The following is a 21,661-nucleotide window of genomic DNA, read 5'->3' as shown; positions in this document are numbered from 1 at the left end:
GCAACAAGCACCACCCAGGTTTGGTTCAGAGGCACAAAACAATTCCGGCGATCAGGACTGAAAACAGCACCTGGCACCACCATGAAAAACACAACATTTGCACCAAAGGGAAGTTGCTGGAAAGGCACACACAGGCCCAGAGGAAGCAGGTTTGTTCTGCGGCACAAACCGGGGCCCAGGAGAGCCTCCTGCTGCAGCACCATTGGGACCGGCACCTCCAGCAGCACCCAGCACATCAGGAACAGAGAGGGGGCAGCACAGACTCCACCCAGAAGCTCGGGTAAGGCAAAGGCGACAGCTAAATCCATGTGTGTTCATATGGTTCAGCCCAGCACAAGACAGAAAACCATAACCAACCCTCTCACTGTGAAAACCAGCATTTTCGGTACCGTAAAAACCTGACCCAAACGCCAAAAGGGGGGAACCGGGACAGCCACGGAAGGAACAAGCGAGTGTCAGAGACGGCATCACCAATGAAAACCAGATTTTGACCAGGAGCTGAGCATGGAACTCGCAGACCACGCTCTGCTGTCACTGAACCGGAGTCTTCGGGGCCTTTACATCCTATCCGAATACAGGATTATTTCCATGGCAACTATCTGGAGAACTTATTAAGTAAAAAAAACCAAGAACAGTTTGAACACACAGAACCTACATTCATAACATGCTGACTAAATTAGCGGCGCTAAGGTTTTCAGTAATCAAAATAAATCAACTTCTAGCAACTCAGATCTTCTCTTTGTCCCAGCTAAGAAGAAAAGCCTGATAGTAACATCAGTGTGGCGGGAGGAGGAGGAATTACAGGTTTTCTAAGACCTATACAAGCCCTATATAATGGAAGTCTTATCCCATTCAAGTGGTTCAAGAGACATTATTTTAATATCTGACAGTTCAAGGGCTGTTAAATAAGGCTGAGTTTCCACGAGATGATAAAACTTCATTGCAAGGCAGATACTAGAGAACCAAAAAGATAACAATCATGTGGCACCGATCGGTTATCTAGTAGAAATCTCCACTGAATCACCTCAAATTTGTATATAAAAAAGCATAATCTGCAACTCTGCCCTGCCAAGCTTTGTGTAGTGCTGGGTATCGCTGGCCTGCCCAAAGCAGGCTTGGACCAACGCTGTCCCATATGCACTGGGTGATGCAATACATGTGGCAATTGCCTGCTCCTGCCTGATCCCAACCCGGCTCCTAGTGTGTAATCATCTTCCTCACTTCACACAAGCATTAGCTGGAACAGGACAGGAAAATTCAGTGGTCCTTTACCATATCTGTGCTGAGGCACTGGCACAGGGTGCCCAGAGAAGCTGTGGCTGCCCCATCTCTGGCAGTGTTCAAGGCCAGGTTGGACACAGGGGCTCGGAGCAAGCTGCTCCAGTGGAAGGGGTCCCTGCCCGTGGCAGGGGTTGGAGCTGGAGGAGTTTTAAGGTCCCTTCCAACTCAAACCAGTCTGGGATTCTTTGATTCTATATTTAGCTTAAAAGATTCATGAGTATGGAATATTTGCTTGGAGAACGGACAATTTGCTTATTAGAGCTAATTTCAAATAGATTAAAAAATAGCAGAATCTGATATTAAAACACTGAAAACAATTAATCTTTCCTAATTCAATTATTCTGCAACCAAATTCCCGTTTCCTTCCAGGATCTCTCTGCAAAACAGCAGAGGAGGCGCGACAGAGCAGTGGGGAACGGCCGTGACCGAAGGAATATGCTTGTGCCCCCCAGCAAGGAGCACACCCCCCGTGCCACAGGGACTGGAAGGTGGCAATGAGAGGGGACAGGGACATGCCACACATCAGGCTAGGACAGCACCACGCAAGGGTGCAGGCCCTGGTCACAGGCTTTGTGCATTCCTTTCTCAAACTCACAGCCCTGCAGTAATGTAGTGGCTGCCTCGGCACCGAGGCTTGTCTGGGCACTGCAATAGCAACCACGGTTCCTCCTAAGCACGGGGGTGATGAGGACATCACAAAGTTCTGGCAGAACGCGAAAAAAATGCTGCCCAAAAAATTTCGTAACAGCAGATTCAGAGTGAGAAAATAAGTCTTAACAGGAATGATTTTGAAAGTGCTGTTAAAGAAGTGGTTAAATGAACCGTTGGCTCCGTCGTTAAGTTCAGCTCGGGATACTATAGGCATTATCGATTTACCTTACATCAACCTGGAAACTCATTTCCAATGGTTTCTAATGGAACCTGGATTTTCTCAGGCCTAATATGCCTCGTGAGGTTGAGCCTCCTGCAAGGAAATACAATACCACAGGATTAAAATGGCAGCTGTCAGACAGACAACAGCCCCATTCATTTAATGAAGATAGCCCAACGGTGATAGGGATTTCTAAAGGCTACTCCAAAAGGGTGCTCTGCAATTAAATAGAGTGGTAAGACCATCGTGGTGAGCATGGCCTTATGAGTACCTATAGATAATGGTGTGCACCTGCGACTCGGGATTTACAGAAACCAAAGGGAGGTTATTTAAAGTTTATTTCTGCAATATCAGCTTGCACGCACTATCAATAGGCCTTTGAGAGGCAATGCTGATTAGTGATTGGAGCGGAGAGGGGCAGTTTTGGACCCCAGCTCCATTGCCTGCTCAGCCACGAACATACAAAGCATTTTGGCAAATGAGTTTTTCAGCAGCCGCAGCTGTACGGCGCGCAGAGCAACACTCCGGGTTCTATTCTTAGCCAAGCAGGGATGGAGACAGCAGAGCAGATGCACAACCAGTAAACAACTCTTCCCTACAAGCAAAGCCATTTTAAAGGAGTAAATTCCCTCCCAAACAGATGAAGATCTCTGTGAGGGTGCATGAGCATCAACCCCCGTCTGCAGGCACTCAAGAGTGCCCAAGAAAAGGAAGTTTTGTGGCCACCTGAGCACAGGAACGGGCGACCCTGAAAACAACCAGACTGCAAAGCCTTCCTCCCCATCACACACCGAGCTGGAACGGCCAGTGTCCCAAGCACCATCCCGCCTGCCTCCAGAGCAGGACCGTTCCCCGCTCCCAAGCATCACACACTGAGGAATGCGGGATGGAAGCAGGGAGCAGGGGAATGAGGTTTTGACCAGGACAACAAACCACCAACCCTCCATCTCTGCTTTGGCAGCAAGAGCTTCACCACTCAGGGAAACACAGTCTCCTCAGTAAAATGCCCTGTAGCAGGCTCAGCCTACTGAAATACTGGTCTGGTTTTCAGCCAGTAAAAAGAGTATTATTCCTTTATGGACCTGCAGGGAAAAGGTTTTTCTCAAGCCTCAGAGAAAAAGACTCCTTGAATACAAAACCAAGCAGGGAATTGGGTAGCCTGAAAGGAGGCTTCCAGAAAGGTGTAAGCATAGAAAACAGAAGCTCAGAGCAGGAAGGAAATTGTAACATTAGCTACAGACTTTGAACGCACATGCAGATCTGCATCACCAAACACCAACAGTGAGCAAAATACTCTGCCAAAGAACATACCACACTTGATCCTCAGCTATTTCCAAACTTCATCTGCAAACGCATCCTGTCTCAAGACAAATGAAAATCCAGACATGACAGATACATGGCAATTAACCACAACCCTTACGGTTTGTAGTGCCTCACGAGCAGACTAGCAGTGCCCTCAGCCCCAAGACATCCTGCGGAAGCAACCGGCCGCTTGCAGAAATCACCCAGCACTATGTTCTGCCCCTTCTCCAGTTCTGCCCGTCTTACCCCGCAGCTCCAGGAGCTCCTGCCTCTGCCGTTGCCCCTTCCCTTCTCTTCCCATTCTCCTCCCGCTCCTTCCCTTGAAGTCACCAGTCCCACTGCCCTCCCTCCTGGCAGCGGTGCCAGATGTCAGCCTGACCCGCAGCCGCCCGTTCGGGTCAGTTATCAGGGTTATGGTGCAAGGGGAGCGAGCGATGGGCTCCAGAACTGCTGGCAAATAGAGCACCAGGCTATTTCTCCTGGTAGCAAACCGCCTACAGCAGACCTGTAAGTCTGAAAGGCTGCTCATGCACACCGCAATGAAAGCCTAAGGCACCGAGAGCTAAGTAAGGTGACCCCTGACTATGTTAAGCATCAGTCATTCGTAGAAGTGTCACTTACTGCACGAGGGGGATGGATGACTTGAATGCCTCCTGCAAGAATAACTGCACACTGAAGGCAAAGGCTAAAGTTTCTGGAGAAGGGATGCTGCTGTTTGCTGGGAAGGCGATGCTGCAGCACTCCAAGGAGATCTACTCAAAGACTCTGGGCCGCTGCAAGGAGATATCAGAGGCACTCATCGGGGAACATCATGTGTATTTAAACCAAAACCAGACCTGTATTCTTGACCAAAGTCCACTCCTTGAAGGATGTGCCCTGATGAAGGAACCGCTCCAAGTCAATGGTATGCACTTTGCTGGAAGGAGGAGAGGAAAGCTTCAAGCCTGACAGAAACCAGGGCTCAGATTCCTCTATCATCCCGAGACTGCACCACAGATAAGGATGCGTCAACTTTTCCATTTGAGCACTCTCCCCTTGAAGGTTTATAGTCAGAGTGAAAATGTTTTGGCCAGGTGGAAACTTAACATACAGGCTCCCAAAGCAGGGAGCAGCCCAAGTACATAAAACATCACAGTGTCACCCACCCAGACTTGGTTTCCCCCTCATTGGAAAAAGAGAAAAGCTCATTTTCCTCCCCACTGAATTCTCCAGATTCCTCTATAGCAGATAAGCAATACCCCTCATAGGGGCTGGGGCTGCTCATCTACAGTCCGGAGCCCCCACAGGGGCTGGGGCTGCTCGTCTACAGTCCAGTGCCCTCACATGAGCTGGGGCTCCTCATCTGCAGTCCAGATCTGTACAAAGTGCCCCGCAACATCAAACAACCCAAGGGACTGAAACACAAACAGATTAAACATTAACCCGGGAGCTAAGCACAGGGCATTGCGACCTCAGCGCTGCAATCCTGCTCCAGCCCAGTGCTGCTGGCCATGCCCCAACCTCTCCCACTGTGCTGTGCTTTTGGAGAGGCAAAACTATGAAGATGGTCCATGGAAAGCAGTCCCCAGGCCAGGGGCGGTAGGCACCAGTCCCTGCTCCTGCTGGGGTGCAGCACCCAGCACCCAACTCCACATGCTGGGGACATGGAGGGTGATGGGGAAGTATCTGGGTACCAACGAGCAGTACAGTGAGTCCCCCTTTGCTTCACTGCAGTTATCCCTGAAGACGGAAATATTTGTGCTTGTTTTCCTGCTGCTGCCGAGCAGCTATGAAATGTCTCCCACTACAGAGGACCGGAATAAATCCCAGCTCCTGAAGCAGCATCTGAAATCAGCTTCTCTCCGATCTCCATCGCAATTTCAAACCTTTAATTTACTCCAGTGAAGGCAATGTTTGTGTTTGTTTACCGGCCACAGAGGAGCTTCTGAGCACTGGTGGTTTATCACATTCACCCAACAGATACATTCTGGGGAGCCTCTTGGACTGGCCATGACTTGTCACAAATGACTGGTCACGAACTTTTCCTCCCTGTCCCCATGATGGCAGGCACACACAGTGCCTCCAGCAGCCTTTTGGGATCTCCTGAAAGGAGCCTGGCTTTCTCCTTTCCAAAGTTCAAATAGAAAAGGAAACAGAAAGGAGGAAAACAGCCTGATTTTCTTCTCCTTCCCCTGTTAAACCTTGGAATGCTGGCCTGAACCGCAGCATTCCTTGCCCAGGGAAGCACCCCGGCAGGCTCTATGGAAGGGTGAAGGCCATGTGGAACCCGGAACACTTTCCCCCAGTACCTTCCATGAATTTAGGATTCACTGGTGTACGTCAGTGAAGGAACTTTGCTCTTTCTAGAGGAAAGGGACAGATTGCAGGAGAAAACTCTATCCTAACTGCTGCCAAATTCCACAGATTTAGTTATTAGTAGGCAATTAGGAACCTTTATTAACACTTCCTACTATGTTAAGCTCCATTTGCACCGCATCCCTGCGCCAGCCTGGACGTTTCCGATGGAGCGGCACCCTGGCTCCAACGCACACGTGGCATCACGTACCAAAAACTGTGTCTTCCTGCGCGCTGCCTCCCAGGCCCCTTCCCTGCAGATGTATTTAATGTGGTTGTCTTATAAAATAAATCTCAATGAAAAAAAAAACAGATATTAAAAACGAGGGAGTAGGGGGAGGTAAATAAAAAGCGCGGCTGCACAAAGGGAAAAACAGTTTTGCTCTTGTTTTTTAACTCACAATCAACATCTGAGCTATTCAGGAAACTGGTGCACTGCCCTCCAACCAACTTCAATTAGGGAATTCAAAAGCAGTCAGACAAAAGAATGCCTGGGAGTTACTGCACCGCACAGAGATATTTTTAGCAAGAGCTGGGAGGCTGTTTGTGGGACACTGCTTTGCTTCCACTGCATTTCAGCTTTTGTATTTACATTCACAGGACAGTAAGATTTACTAGGTCAGAGGGAGAAAAAGAGGAGAAATGACATAAATGATGCAAATCATTTTGCTTTCTGATACTCTAGGAAGGTATCTGAGCAGAAGCTGATGGAGACCAGAGTGAAACACAACATTTGCCTCCATCTGCTTCAGAAAACCATCTTTCAGCTGAAATCTCAAGTCACTCCCTCTGAAGGGGTGATGTAAAAGAGCACACACAGCCCCAGGAAGGTCTGGGTGCCCTCTGCTCAGCATGGAGCAAGCTGCCTTAACCACAGCAGAGCTGCAGCCAGATCCGGCCACTGACCTCTCCCCACCCTCTGGTCACCAGATGGCTTCACAAGTGTCACGGCAGAGACGCTGCCACACGAAGACACCCACCCCAAGCCCACGGCCACAGATGCTGTTTGGCTCTTCAGTCCGGCGCAGCCGTGCACGACCCAGCCCCAGCGCTTCTGCTTCCGAGAAGCCATTTCCTTACAACGAGAGGCTGCAGCCACGCTCACGCCGTGGGGCTCGGGAAGAGCGGGGCGAGCCGATGCCCAAAGGCAGGGCTGGTGCTGGGGAGGCAGCGGGCACCCACCGCCTGCGCCATCGCACCGCTCCTCCAGCGCAGCCCCCTCTTCCGCTCCCTCCCACCACTGCGGCAGCGCAGATGGCAGCAGTGTGACCTCGCTGTTCCTGCCTCCTTGTTTTGATCCTGCAGTCTTGATTGTTCAGGCTAATCCCACACTCCCAGCCTTGGCTGCCAGCCAGGACTGTTATTAATGGCACAAAAGCTTCTCATTCCAGCTACTTCTACATCCGCTAATGCTGTTGTTCCCTTCTCTCGCTCCCCCTCTCACCACATTACGAACTGGAGCCGGAATATATTTTACAAGGGGAGGGGGGGAACCTTTCTCTGATCATCCTTGCACGCCGAAGGCTCCACCAGAACCATACAGGAAAGGGTCGTCTGCTCCAGCAATCATTAGCAATGCCAAAGCAGTAAGACCACCCCACTCATCCAGCGATCGGCTCCAAAGCAATAAACAGCACACGGATGTGGGGAGTTTCCAGCAATCCCTGCAGGAAACACAGGATCCCAGGCAGAAGTAGGCACAGCTGCCCTGAGAGCCCTAGGGATGGGCTCTGCTGCCCAGGGCAGGAGGAACACCGATGCTGACCAGGGGGACAGGGACAGGCAGCACTGTGGCCACAGGGGCACGGCACCCATCTGCTTTCCTGCCCCTGCTCTATGCAACTGCATTTAAACAACTGTGAAGCCCTCATTAAAAGCCCACACTGAAAGGCTTCAAACTGTTGGCAGTTTAGCCCCTCACACACCAGTCTTTCATGGCAAGTCGTCTCTCCCTCCGCAAGGAACCCAAAGTCCCCTGTGCAGAGCCAAAGAGCTGTACTCGGGTACATGCCCCATGTCTGGTGAAGCCCACCACACCGAGTGCCTGGCCTTCCCCATCTTCCTTGGCTTTAAACTCCCTCCCAGTGAGAGGTCTGCAGGGCAGAAGCCCTGTGGGGCGATGCTCCACTGGCCTCACAGACCAGGGGGCTGCTGGCACTGTACTGGGGTGCACGTCTCACATCAGCTCAACCCGCTCGGACCCAGCGCTGGTTTGGAAGGGGACGGGATGAGGATATTCGTATCAATGCTTTCTGATGTACCAGGGACCAGCCAGCCGTGCCCACTATGCACAAACCAGCCCCGGGGCACAGCTCACAGCGGCTGCAGCTGCGACTGATCGCCCATAAAGTCTGGTCCTGAGTCAGCTGAGCAGAGCAGGGCCTCAGCACACACTGGAGGCCCCCGGGCTGACAGTTAATGAGGTTTAGAGCTGCTCTGAACTGCAAACCCAGCAAGAGGCAGTGTCCTAGGACCCCCCCGGGGGGGAGCAACCCCCCGATCCCATGGCTGGGGATGTGCTGCATGCGGAGCATCACGTTGGAGCCGTGTCTGAAGAAACCTGCCTGGTTTTCAGCCCCAGCCGTCGCCCTGGTGAGATGATTCACCATCCTGCCCTCAATACTTGTCAAAACGCGGGGAAGGAGAAAAGCAGCTACGGGCAAGTTTCTTCTGATGAGGAAGGTCAGTACATTTTTAATAAAGGGCTCTTTAAAGATAATGTCATTTCAGTATTTACACATATTAAAGAGGTTTCAGAGACCCAGGCATAATGAAGTCAAAGAAGGAGAGGACAATAAAAGCATGGCTGGGATACCACAGTGTATCTCTATTGCTGTTGGAAGGTTGGAGCAGCAGAGGAGGGGATATTCCGCACAGGAGGGGATTTAGGCACCGGGAACCACAGCCTATTGCTCACTCACGAAACATCAGTAGCAGTATCTCTTTCCTTAGATCCAACAGCTTGGTCTCTTTTCCCTTAAACCCAATGGCATGTGTTTCCCTGCCCGCTGCTCCACTGGCACGCTCAGCCCAACAGGCTGGTGCAAGCCCCTTGCTCTCCCCATCCGACACAAGCACTGCAGCAGTAGCTCTTACTTTACGTGTAGCCCATGTATACCAGTGCACAGGCCTGATTTAAACTCCTGAAGACACCTCCAGCCTTTCGCTATAGCAACCCCAGCAGATCTTCCCACTTTGGGAGCAGCTTCGCACTGGAGCTCTGTATCGGTAGAGGTTAAAACGGACACAAGAACTTAAATACGAGCCAGCAGCTCGCGGTGTCAGCAGGGGTGCTTTGTAAAAGCCCTGCTCCAAAGGCAGAGCTCCAGGGTGGCTCCCTCATGTTCCACAGTTAACCCTCAGGATCGAAAGTTCTCCCGACATGCTCAGCTCCCAGGAGCTGCTCTCATTCGCCTCGGCTCTGTGAGCACTGGGTTTCTGTGACATGCACCACACACCATTTACTTCAGGACAATTGAGGGTGATGGTTTGGGGATGGAGGGTACACACCAACTAAGCGTACAGTACACGAGGGCACCAGGAACAGAACGTTTATGTCAAGCTTGGAATTACTCCTCTACTGTGCTTGGGAAAGATCTGGCGCCTGTTCCAAGTCGCTGCGCTTCGGTGCAGACGGTGCAAGAGGCAAAAAAAAAAGAATCTTTATTTAAAACTACTTAATAGTCGCAAGATCAAGCAGAACAAATGGAAAAGCATGTTCTGAGCGAAATGTTACTTCTAGAGCTCAAATGGCACTTAAGTCCACATCAAAGAACGTTCAGCTGAGGTTGCAGAGAGCCAGGAGAAGGAAGCAGGGAAACCGGCCTGGATTACTGGATGCTGGGCAGGTGGAACCGCAGGTATTTAGCACAGCAGCACCACTAACACATACATTGGAGTGGCCTCGTGAAGCAACTGGGTGTTAAGAAGTAATTAGAGCAGCAGGCAAGAGAGTCACAGACATAAGGGAGAGAAGTGAAGAAAGACCAACAAAAATAGTTCAAATTAACAAAATCGCTTCCAAAGCCAAAAGGCCTCATTGCACCCATCTCAGCTAACAGCCCCACAGGCACAGACAGAACTTCCCAGGGTTCATCCCTGCACTTTCTGCAGATACGGACCAGCAGCTACAGCAGATATTTAAAAACCAAGGCAGTATTTAAAGCAGAGCCTAATACCCTAATATTTAAAGGATGCGAGGTCTGCTGCAGCCCTTTGATAGGCTGTTCTCATGCTAGCAACATGCCTAAGAAACCCAGTGCTTTCAGTCCCATTTCTTTAGCTTCATCTTCCAGCCAGCAGGGACCTTCCTCTATTTCAACACACAGCCTGGAACAAAGCGAGCGGGATGGGTGTCAGACAAGGTCGGCCCGAATCCGGAGGGCAGCAGATGTTTAGAAGGCGACTGCGCTCCCAGCACCCTGCCCAGGCTCTGGCAGTCATTAACAGACAGGCTTCCAACCCACCAGATGCTCTGAACTTTCTCCTTGCTAAGCTAAATAGCTTGTGTTTCCAAGTCCTAGCACATGAAATGAGTCTTCTGAGCCCCATTCAGCCAACCAGCCTCTTCTTTTCTCTTTTCTTAAGTGAACACTATGTTAATCTCATTAGCTATGCTATAGCAAAGCCTGTCTGTGAGTTGGTCGCACCTACTACCCAAATAATCTTCAGCAGCTCCCGTAACACAGGGAGTGCTCTAACCCCAGGGGTACTGGGGAATAAGAAACAGTACTGGGTTTAGGATAAACCCAACCTTATGGTGCCAGGCCAATGGAAACAGCAGCAACCCAGAGCATCCCTTCTACTCTATCCCAGTGGTGAGCAGTGCCTGCTGCTAGCCTTACCCAGCCTTTGGCTCCAGCACACCCACACCTCAAGAATGTCCCTGCACCACACCTACACCTACTCACAAACATACAGCCCAGCCTCAGCACCTCCAGCCCCACACGAGTCTCCCCTGCACATTAGCAGCAGCACGTAACGGCTGATGGATGCTTCTGCTGAGCTCTCCCATTTCTGTACAACAAAATACTGAGGGTTTCAAGTGTGGATGGACATCATTTGGAGAGCACGGCCTTGACCCTTGCTCATGGCATCACCAGTGCTTAGGACATCCCTTGGGGAGAACCCAAACTAGAAATCCCAACCAGTGTAGTCTTTAGTTCAGACCCACCTCATGTTCATGATCGGGAACAACAGAAACACTCACATTCTGTGACCCCAAACAAGCTCACATGGGAAAGCACTGTGTTTAAAAGACAAATGTCACCTGAGAGCAACACACCTACATGGAACGCTCAGGCCTGCACCTGGGGAAACAATTTAATCACCAGTTTCTGCTTCCCCATGGGAGTCAAAGCACCTCCTATGTCCAAAGCACCGGGTCGCCTCTTCTCCAAGAAGTCACTTCTGACCTCGCACATGAGGAGATGAAGAGATGCCTTTGGCACCAGTGCTGCATCAGGAACACGGGAACAAGGTGGGTGAGGATGGTGAGGGTGGCAAAGCCCTCTCTAAGGGCAAGAGCACTGATATCTGCACACACACAGCCTCTTCTGAAGAGAGGCAGCGGCATCAGGGAAGGCACAGCGGCCAGGAGGGATGTCAAGATGGGTGGGTGCAAGGAGCCTCACAGTGAAGGTCTCCCCCCACGAGCCAGGGCCCCACAGGAAGCAGCACCTTCACTGATGTCTGTATCACTGGCATTAATTCCTGTGAGCTTGTCTGGTAGACTGGAGCTGACAAAACACACTGGGCAAGAACAAGTGAGATTCCTGCTTCCTGGTGTGTATGATCGAAGGGCACAAACAGCAGAGGGAAAATCCACATGCTGCCCTTCACAAGGAGCACTGACCAGATGGGTCTGTAAATGGGATTAAGAGGAAGACAGCTCTACTGCATCCAGCCCTCTCCTCCAGGGCTGGAAACTCACCCTTCTGACAGCCAGGTCTCCACAACAGGGAACCAGCCTTTTGCTTTTACCCTCTCTGTTCTTCCAAGCCACTTTGTCCCTGGTGCTTACCTCACAGACCTGCCATCTCCCCCAGCTCACAATTCCTCCTTCTCTGGAAAGGCTCTGAGATGCACATTATACAAGATACACAGAAATAAATTGTTTTTAATCCTCCAGATTCTAGTGCTCCCAAACAAGGATCTTAAAGAGCTTTGCAAACAATGGATTAAGCTTTAAGACTCACTGAGAGGTCAGAAAGTGCCTCTCTCTCAGAAGCAGAGGAAGGTGAGCAAGGCTGTAATGCAACTTTATCATCACTGCAGAAGTGACTTGTTTCTATAGGCATGAACACAATCCATCACTGGTCTAACGACACCTTTGCCATTTTGCTCCAGACTCTGAAGCAGTTTCAATCCCACCATAAGCTTTCAAATGCCAAACTCTTGTTTTCTTTCCCACCTTAAAGCATCAGGGTTAGGGTTATCCTAACCACCACCAGGTCCTGAAGTTGGGGACGGACACGAGGCTTCACTAGTAAGGTTTGGTGTCAACGTGGCTTTCCTCCACAGGCACACAGGAAGCTTTCTCAGCGTGTATTTCCAGCAGCTCACTGGATGCAGTCCTACAGAGAAAGGCACCTTCTTGGTTAGCTCCTCAGTGTTACGACGACTTTGGGTCACTGGCTACAACCCATATTAACGTGACGTCACGTATTCTTAGCGCAGCCTGGTCTGTAAAGCCCTTATTTTTCTTCCCAACTATATTTTGCATACATCTTGTAAACAAGCTTTACATCCTTTTGATCAGTGCTCTGCACGGAGCCCGGGGAGGGGGAGGAGACTTCCTGTTCCACTATTGCAATCGCTCTCAGCAACGTGCTGTGCTCAGCTCTTGCCGCCCCGTGAGCAGTGATGAAATGTTCTATTTTGGTGGTTTTTTCTTCATCTCTGTAGCAAGCGGGCTGTGTTCTAGTCCAGCACCGCTGCTGAGCTGAATGTGGGTTTTGACATTCATTTTAAAGCGGCAGAGCGATTTGTTGCAGCATCTCCTTTTGAGGCCATGATGGCCAACTGAGAACCCGGTTCTCCAGCCAAAATGCCTTCACACTACCTGGCTTCTCTGTTTCCTTGCCAGCTGTCTGAAAGCAGACATTTTTGCTGAAGAACTTGTTTACAGAGAACCCAGGCTCCTGTACACGGTGGAGCACAACCACCGTGTTTTCTTGCTATTTCTTATCTGCTGCAGATAAGTCCAGTTTCTGCTTGCCCACAGGCAAGCAGCCAAACACTGATACCTCCTCATACTTCATGGTGACTTCACACGCCCCAGCCCTTGCTTCTCCTACGCCTGTGGCCTTCGGGAGGTACAGCCTGACCAGACCATGCACACACACGGCGCTGATAGGAAATACCCTGTCCTTGTTCCAGAAACACATCAGCTGGAGCTGCAGGAGGCTGTTATCATCCTCCTTTTGGAAAGGCCAAATTCCTCCCCAGACTCTGGTGGGTGCTGGAGGCCTCCAGAAGTGTAAATAGTTAAAGGCAATCTCTGGTGCTCTCTTGTGACTCCAGCTCACCGCTTCCACGTCCTCCCTTTGCCAGCTCATGTGAGGAGCTTATAAAATCAGCACGCTGTAGGCAGCAACGCAGGAATGTTATGGAGTCAGTTACTAATACAGTGTTTTGCATATTGTGTTTCAAACACTACATGCTCCTACATGTTCAGTGTCAACAGGGGGAAAAAATTGTCAGACCAAAATGAAATCTTCCTGAAGTGAGTTATTCGCTATCCAGCAGGCTACCAGGTGCACTGCGAGGACCCCGCAGGGATAGCCCAGCATTCGTTCCAACCCTTTCCTTTAGGGAGCAATCTCAGTTCATTTCCTAGTGATTTCCCTACTCTGCCTGCAGTCAGTGTGCCTCCCAGATCTGCCCACTGTGGTCCAGCACAGGCTTCCACACAGTCTGCCACCAGCACAGGTATCACTCGGTCAGAAACACCTTGTGCTCATCAACGCAATGAGCAGTGAGGACCTGACAGGTTTAGGATACAAAACAGGGAGGGAAAATACATGCAGCACACACTCTTCTGGGTGAAACCACTTCCAAACTCAAAGGAAGGCATTTTGTTTCCAACAAACAGAACACACTAGATGAAGCTGTGGGTGTGCTACTCTTACAGATGCTCTATGTGAACCGAAATTTGATGAAATTATTACAGAAACACTCCACCGCCTCCCAAAATAAGCATCTCTGTGTGCCTCTGCCTGGCTAGATCATGAAAAAAGCCCTGCATAGTGGAGCTCAGTTTCCATTTCCTCACACACTCCTACCAGGGCTGAGCTTGCAGGCAAACGCACCGACCTTTCCTCAAAGAAATCAGTGTTTGCTGTTCCTTATAAATTTGCAGGATTTTGGCTGGCTTCCACTTCACCCACTTTTGAATACGACGCTCCCCACCCCCACACAACTGTTCTGTTCTGAGGGATGACAGGCTACCCGAAAAAACAGAGGAGCGTTCCAGCATCCTGCCTGGATGGCACCGCTCCGGCAGCAAAGGAGCACCGGGAATGTCGGACCAACCTGTTGCAGGAGCACCTCGCTGTGGTTCAGTGCACCCATTCTTCCTGACCTCCCTTTGAAATGACATTCTTCCAGAACTCCCTGTGCTCCCGATTTTCAAACAATCATTTGAGGCACATTTTAACTCTTTATTATTTTCCTACGGAAAACATCGGACCCAGGATCCCTTGTGAAGGGCCCCCATGGGTACCAGAAGGATCACGCCGCAACCTTGCTCTGCTTTTCCGCCACTGCTGATGTGGTACACAAAGAATGAGATTTTTCAATTTGTTTTGTCCACGAGCCAAAAAATTCCTGTTAATAGGCTGAATATGGTGCCTGTGCTAGGCTCCCACCGCTCCCGCTCAACTCCTGCTCACAACAGGCACTACCTACAACACAGAGCTGGCCTCCTTTTGCAGGAAAATAAGGCCAAACCGGCTAGAAAGCATGTTTGGAATCTGGAGATTAATTCCATGTAAACTAATGCATTCAAACCTCTTTGTACAGCTTCAGAAAGGGCTGTCTGAGCCCGGCGAGAAGTAGGGCAGCACATACCCATGCCGTAGGATGGGGAGAGCTGCCTCCATTTTGGAACTCTTTCCTAAAGCTCACCACCGTGAATGCAGAAGCCGCGTCCCGCTGCGGCCACCCGCCCATGCCACGGACCATCACCGCAGCCCATCGCAGGCACTGCCCGCTGCTCACAGGCAGGGAGCACGGGGCCAGAGGCAGCCTGCAGGGAGACAAAGAGGGGCCAAGAGGGCAGGGCAGCGGGTCAGGAGGCAGGAGGGCTCCCACGGGAGCCTCTGCCCTGGACCCGCAGCTTTTGTTCGTCGGAGAATGCCGGGAGCAACAAAGCGCTGCGAGGCCATGGGGGGACCCACGCTGCTGCCTGCTCCTGCCCTGCCACAGCACTGCCCTCACCAATGGCTCCCGCTCCTCTTCACGGCTTCGCTTTCTCTCTCTGGGAGATGAATTATTCAGAATGAAACCATTTTGAACTCTGTGGGGATGCTGAGCAAAGCTAAGATGGGTGGTGCTGCAGAGGAAGCTGTCAGGGACAGGACCAGGCCTTCCTCACACAGAAGCCTGCAAGTGCAATTACAGCCAACCCCACCTCGAACCCAATGTCACATAACACAGAAACAACTGAAACGAAGCTCTAGGAGTTCCCATCACACCCAGAGACACCACCTGAGTGGAAGGCCCAGGAACTGCTATGCCAGTCCCATTCACGGAGGCTGCCACAAAGCCACCCCACCAGCGATGCCTGAGCACTCTCCCTGTACTTTCTTCCTGCTGTCATGCTGTAAGGCAGCAGAAGTAAGGACAGCTGAGCAGGGCATGGTTTGCATGGGATCTTCACGTGCCAGGGCAGCTCCGCACACTGCATGCTATTGCCATGCTTAGGTAGGAGGTGACAGCTCCCATCAGAGACACGCAGGGCTGAGGCCATGCAGGTGCCCCACAGCCAAGACCCTGCCACACTGCTGGGAGGACTGGGATACCCTGCAAAAAGCAATGGGCATCACAGGAGTGCTGTGGAGGACAGGAGCTCTCTTGACATGGGATGGATCCAGCACTGAGCTGCTTTCCACCAAGACTGCACCAGTGGGACTCTGTGTACTGGGCTGCCTGATGTGCAGCACGCAGCCACTGTGGTTTGCACCATGTATGCTCCTTAGACACAAGCACCAGTACGGTATTTGGCATGGGGCCCCACCATACAGCTGTATTCAGGTCCATCAACAAAAAGGTAGCTCAGAAGAAGCAGGGTTTTGTGTTGTTTTGCTTTTAAACAAGGAGGCAAAATAATGAAATGGCCTGGAAACTATTCTACATTAAAAGTCACTATAGCACTAAAACCCTAGCTCTGACAGTTCTGGGTGAAGCCCTTTGGAAGTTACCATGGTAGTCGATGCAGCTATTCGCCCACTCCTTCAATAATGCTGGATTATTGTTTTTAATGCGATTCAACCACAAACAAGCAAATGTTGCTGAAGGAAGAAAGTACTTTCTCACACCATAATCCCCCCTCGAAGCCTTTATCCGTGCCACAAGCGCACAGCCAAGGAGGAGGCAGCAGGTAACGGGGAGCCAAGCCAAACACACAACGCTGAACTTTGCTCCCTCCCTCTCCAGGGAGAGAGGAAATTTAAGAAGCAGATTCAGGATTTCAGCATCCATTTCACTTTCCCTGCCCCCTCCTGAACTATCGCTCCCTGGGCCCCAAACGGCTATTCAGATGCTATGTCAGCTGAATGCTCCGCTTGCTTCCTCTCTCAAACACCAGCTCAGCAAGCCTCGCAACACGCTCCGTGTCAGACGAGAAAGCCAAGTATTTTTGGAATACATCTCTCCTCCTTTTAATTAAGGGCCCAGGTAGAGAGCAGCTCACACAGAAGCGCTCGCTCGGCAAAGCCGCATCCAGCAAGGCTGACAGAGGCAAGTTGGAGCAAGACGAGCCCCAGACAAAGGAAAGCAAACACGGGCTGTAAGGGAGGAGCAGGATACAACTGCATTGACCTGCCCGGCTGTTATTTTCGCAATCCAACTGAGGTCTAGAAACTCCTGTGGCCAAAGGGAAGGCTTCTCCTGGCTGACAACGCCTGGCAGCAGCCTCCCCAGCAGCACAGCCCTCAGCCCCCAAGTGAAAACCTCTCGAAGCCCAGTTGCTGCAGGTAACCGGCGGAGGCTGCGCAGTCACCTCCCCAAGTGCTACATAAACTCCATTCCTTCCCCAGGGAGCCCCCCCAGCCCAGGGGCAACCCAGGAACAAGGGCTGCTGTAGCTCTGCCCCCCCAAAATGTGCAGCTCTGAGCGGGGTGAGGCAGATGTATGAGGGAATAAGCAGCTTCCACCACTAAGCCAGGGAAGGCAAGACTGAGCCTGCACGTCGCGCGTGCCAGGGGCTCCGGGTGCCATGCCATGGACCTGGTGCTGGCCTAAGCAACCCATAGTGCTGGCTCTACAGAAATAATATTCCTCATTCTTAATCCCGTATAAATTATTTGTCACAATAAAGACTCGCGCTGAAAGCCTTGAGGCTTTGCTAACAAAGCTGGGCTTGCACGCAAGCTGCCAGCGTTTGAGAACTGGTTTAATCAGCTGGAGAAGCTGTGAGCGCGCTGGGGGAGCACGTTCAGGCTTCGTAAGACACAGTTTGAGTGACTCTTTAAGCAGCAATTCCTTCCCACACTCCCCTCGACTCCGACTCGCATCGACGGGGAACAACTCAAGCTGGGAAACGCTTTCCCACAGTATGAAGTGGGAGCACACCACCACCATCACGAATGGGTCCATCCACGGAGGGATTCGTACTCTTGGCAAGGGGCAGCTTCTGTGCCCAAGTGCGTTTCCAGCCAGTGCCCCAGCAAGCAGCAAGATGAATTAAGGCCACAGCTTCCGTGGAGTTACGCTGGTGGAAGGCAGCTTTGTCAAACCGAAATGAAAGCTAAACCCATGCTAGGTTCACCCCATTGTTCTTTGCCTTTTCTAATAGCTGTTTTCTCTCCTCCATCACTCCCCGGCTTCGCACGCTCAGCTGTGACTCTTTGCGCCTCCCTTTCGCTGCCTTCTGCTTCTGTTTGTCCTTTTGATCTCCACTTCTCAGCTTGTTTTCTGCTGCGGCCCCATCCCCCACGCCCCATTTCCACTTTTATTAGGGTGCGAGGCAGAACGGCTCAAAGGATGAACAATGCGTTTCAGCTGAAAAGGCTTTGAAGCTGAATTGGGTTGTTTACTGACAGATTCCCGCTCTCCTGAAATCAGTATTTTACCTCTACCCAAGAAATTGCTGTTTATTTTCAGATGGAAGCAATTATAAAAAGCTGATGCCACTTAAATGCATAAAACCAGGATCAGGAGTACCAGATTATGAGCACTTTAACAAGAAAAAGCAGACGAACAACAACACGCCACAACTGCACCTCCCCAAAGCTCACAGTTTCTAGAAGTTATTCTGGAGTGCAATTGTAAAGCTTCTGCTGCTGAAAGGACACGTTAAAGCTTCAACCAGCTCCTGAATGTGAGCCAGCACACGGGTCTGTGTTTGAGACAAGCGTGCTGTCCTTACACCCAGACTAGGAACGTGTACCACAAAGCTGCCTTCCCATCTAAGAGCAACTCCAAAGCATTACTTCAATTAATGTGTGCTCTTTCAAGTTTAAATACTGAAACTGTTTAAGCAACTCAGAGCAAGTGACAAAGCACGACCATACCGCTTCTGCTCCCATTGTCACTTCCCAGCCAAAAGCTGGATCCTTCTTACAGAACCGTCATCTCCCCAAGATGATCCCCGTGCTGGGTAACACTGGCCATAAATTAAGACGCAGGAGAGGAGATGAAAAAGCAGAACACCATGAGCTGTGAAGAGAAGATTTTAGTGCTTTGGTCTGGTTGGTGCAGCCGCCTCCATTAGCCAGCATGGCCAACACTAACCAGGCAGAACACATTAAACCAGCAGGAAGGAAAAGGCCAGGACAAGCCTGTAAGTTCTGCATCTCAGAACAGCCACAATCACGGGGCTGCAGCAGAAATACAAAGACTAAGAAGAGCAGCACCTTAGAGCCCACAGAGCACCCCAGGAATCCAGCAACCACAAGAGCTGGGCAACCCCTGCCAGCTCCCCAGTGCAAGAACCAACCTCTGCATGCTCAACAGTGAATTAAAGTAAATTAAACCCCAGCTCATGCAAGGTGCACAACTGTTTTTTTTTCATCACAGACAGGTAAATTTTCAAGCTGACTGACCAAAGAAAGAAAACATAAAGCACTTCAGGCTAAATTACGCCCCTCTGACTATAAGCTATAAATTCTGTTATTCAAAATTCAAGATTCACAGGCTGTAGAGGAGGTTTGGGAGCTGCTAATCAATGACTGAAATGAAAGATAATGCTCTACATGCTGCACAGAGCTTCGTCAAAGCGAAGAGAGATTAACTCTCTAGATCACAGCCCTCAACCATACAAGTTTATTTCCTTACCATGACTATACCTTAAATAATTTAAGACAATATTAAACCAGCAGCAGAAAACAATTTTAAGCAAAGAGATTTTATTTCTATGGAATAAAATTTCATTTCTTAAAATAAAACCAACTACCTGCAAACACTGCAGCTGGAGTAGCCTCCTTTAAGGAACACGGGCACTGGGAAAGGACAGTACCTAGACACTCCCTAGGCAGGAGCCTGACTAGGCTTGGTTACTTAAGACTCGCTTAGTTAAGGGGCAGGGAGAAATTCAAGCAAGAAGTATATTAAGTGCTTAAAAAAGACTTGCAGAACCTATCATGAAGTACCTCTGTAGATCTGGTATTTGCCAAGGTGTCTCAGTTCTGGAAAAGCAGTCCCAAAAGCCTGAAAAGCACCCACCAACACGCCACCAACAGACTGGCTGCTGGCTTTCCTACCCTTGTTCTTGTGCTCAGGAGTTCAGACCCAGGATGAGATGACATCCGACTAACGACCAGTTTGGGCTTTGCTCACATAACAGCTATATTTGATCTAAATTCTGCAAGATAAGGTGGAAGGTTGTCCTGTCCCTCCTCCAACACCAGCCATTTTCGCGCACAAGTGCACCAGAACAATGCCTGGAGGGGCACAGAAACCCTCCCTTACCCTCAACTCCTGGCGTGACCAGTGCTTAGAAACAATAACTCCACATTATGGGATCATGGCAGCACTCAATTATGAGGAGCATTGAAGTGAAAAGCACTAAAGGATCAAATCTGAAATCTACAGTGCCCTAAACAGTGCGTCCTAAGGAGAAATAACCTCCTTACTCCTCCTTGAGCCCACCCGCACCTCTGAAGACCCCCAAGCTACACATTCACTGGACAGGCTCATTTAAGCTCTACTGAGTAAATGCTTCAAACAGTTTTTATGATAGAAGTATAACTGTGGCACTTGAAGATTTCAGAAACAACAGACTAGCATTTCCAGATTAAAGCACATGAGCATACACTGTGCACAGATAAACATAGAATAGGTTTGTTGGAAAGGACCTTAAAACTCACCCAGCTCCAACCCCTGCCACGGGCAGGGACCCCTTCCACTAGGGCAGCTTGCTCCAAGCCCCTGTGTCCAGGCTGCCCTTGAACACTGCCAGGGATGGGGCAGCCACAGCTTCTCTGGGCACCCTCACAGGGAACAACTTCTGCCTAAGAGCTCATCTCAGTCTCCCCTCTGGCAGGTTAAAGCCATTCCCACCCTTGTATATGTTAAATCCACAGAATCTCCAGCAGAGCAGTAATTACAGAAGGGATGTTGCTAACTGTTTTGAATTCCTCAGAAAAAGAAAAAAAATACACACTTCAAAACAAGTAATTTGAAAACAAAACTGTCAGTTATTTGAAAATATTTTTCCTGTTACTACAACAAAAAAAAGCTTCAATGTACCTTCTACTTTAATCGAAGTGAGGAAAATCCCCAGGTTACAGCAGCGACGTTTGCTGCCAGGTTTCTAGGTCTGTTGGTGTCTCCTCTGAAAGCATGCACTGGCCTAAAACAGGCAGAGCTGCACCCGGGTGCCCAGGATGGTTCTGCTCCCTCCTCCTTATGCACACACAAACCTCCTCAGGGTTAATTTTGGAAGCAGGGTAGGTTTGTAACACCCTCGGCCCAGTTTCAACGTTGAAGCAACATCAGCATTACTGCAAAACCTCACACATCTCCTAAGCTAGTTCTTAGTTCCCAAAACTGCTCATCAGCTCAGACTTGACGCAGTGAGATGTAAAGAGAGCCAAGGCCATTGAATGAAGGATTCAGACTCTGAAGGGGGCTACAAGGATGCCAGAGAGGGACTATTCATCAGGGGCTGTAATGACAGGATAAGAGGTGATGGGTTCAATTAAATAGGTTGGATGTAAAGTTGTTCTCTGTGAGGGTGCTGAGGCGCTGGCACAGGGTGCCCAGAGAAGCTGTGGCTGCCCCATCCCTGGCAGTGTTCAAGGCCAGGTTGGACACAGGGGCTTGGAGCAAGCTGCTCCAGTGGAAGGGGTCCCTGCCCGTGGCAGGGGTTGGAGCTGGAGGAGCTTTAAGGTCGCTTCCAACACAAACCATTCTTTGATTCTGTGATTCTCAGTCTCCCTACAGCACTGACACATCACATGGCACTGGATCAGCTCTCCTGCTCACCTTCCACTGGGAAGGAAGACAGGATCCTCCAGAGCTTTGGGGACAGCGTGATTCAGAGTCACAGAATCTACGAAGATCTGTGAAGAGGAGCTTGCCTGGGCTCACCGGATCCTGAAGCCCCATTATGTTTCTCATGAGAAGGATTAGGAATTATGAGCTGCAAATGGAAGAAACATCTGCTGGGTAGCAGGCAGCCATCAGGCTCATCAGTGGCACAGGAAG

The 21,661-nt window shown here is 50.4% G+C and overlaps 1 protein-coding gene across 4 annotated transcripts in view; it reads right to left on the bottom strand.

Moving 5' to 3' along the window:
* The window catches only part of ANKRD11 (ankyrin repeat domain containing 11), a 153,611-nt gene that overhangs the window by 71,260 nt on the left and 60,690 nt on the right, over nt 1–21,661 (bottom strand). Inside the window, exon 3 of one of the 4 annotated variants that reach the window (XM_061477322.1) lies at nt 12,201–12,363. The exons of the other annotated variants lie outside the window; for them this stretch is intronic. The gene's annotated coding sequence lies outside the window, so the exon portion shown is untranslated. The remainder of the gene's footprint in view (nt 1–12,200; nt 12,364–21,661) is intronic. 4 annotated transcript variants of the gene reach the window in all.

The sequence above is a fragment of the Pezoporus flaviventris genome, unplaced genomic scaffold (genome assembly GCF_033815535.1).
Source record: "Pezoporus flaviventris isolate CSIRO_AGI_PZ_B2104156 unplaced genomic scaffold, CSIRO_AGI_Pfla_v1 ptg000105l, whole genome shotgun sequence".
Classification (NCBI taxonomy): domain Eukaryota; kingdom Metazoa; phylum Chordata; class Aves; order Psittaciformes; family Psittacidae; genus Pezoporus; species Pezoporus flaviventris.
The sequence above is the reverse complement of the archived record's forward strand: the minus strand, read 5'-3'. Positions and strand labels throughout refer to the sequence as shown.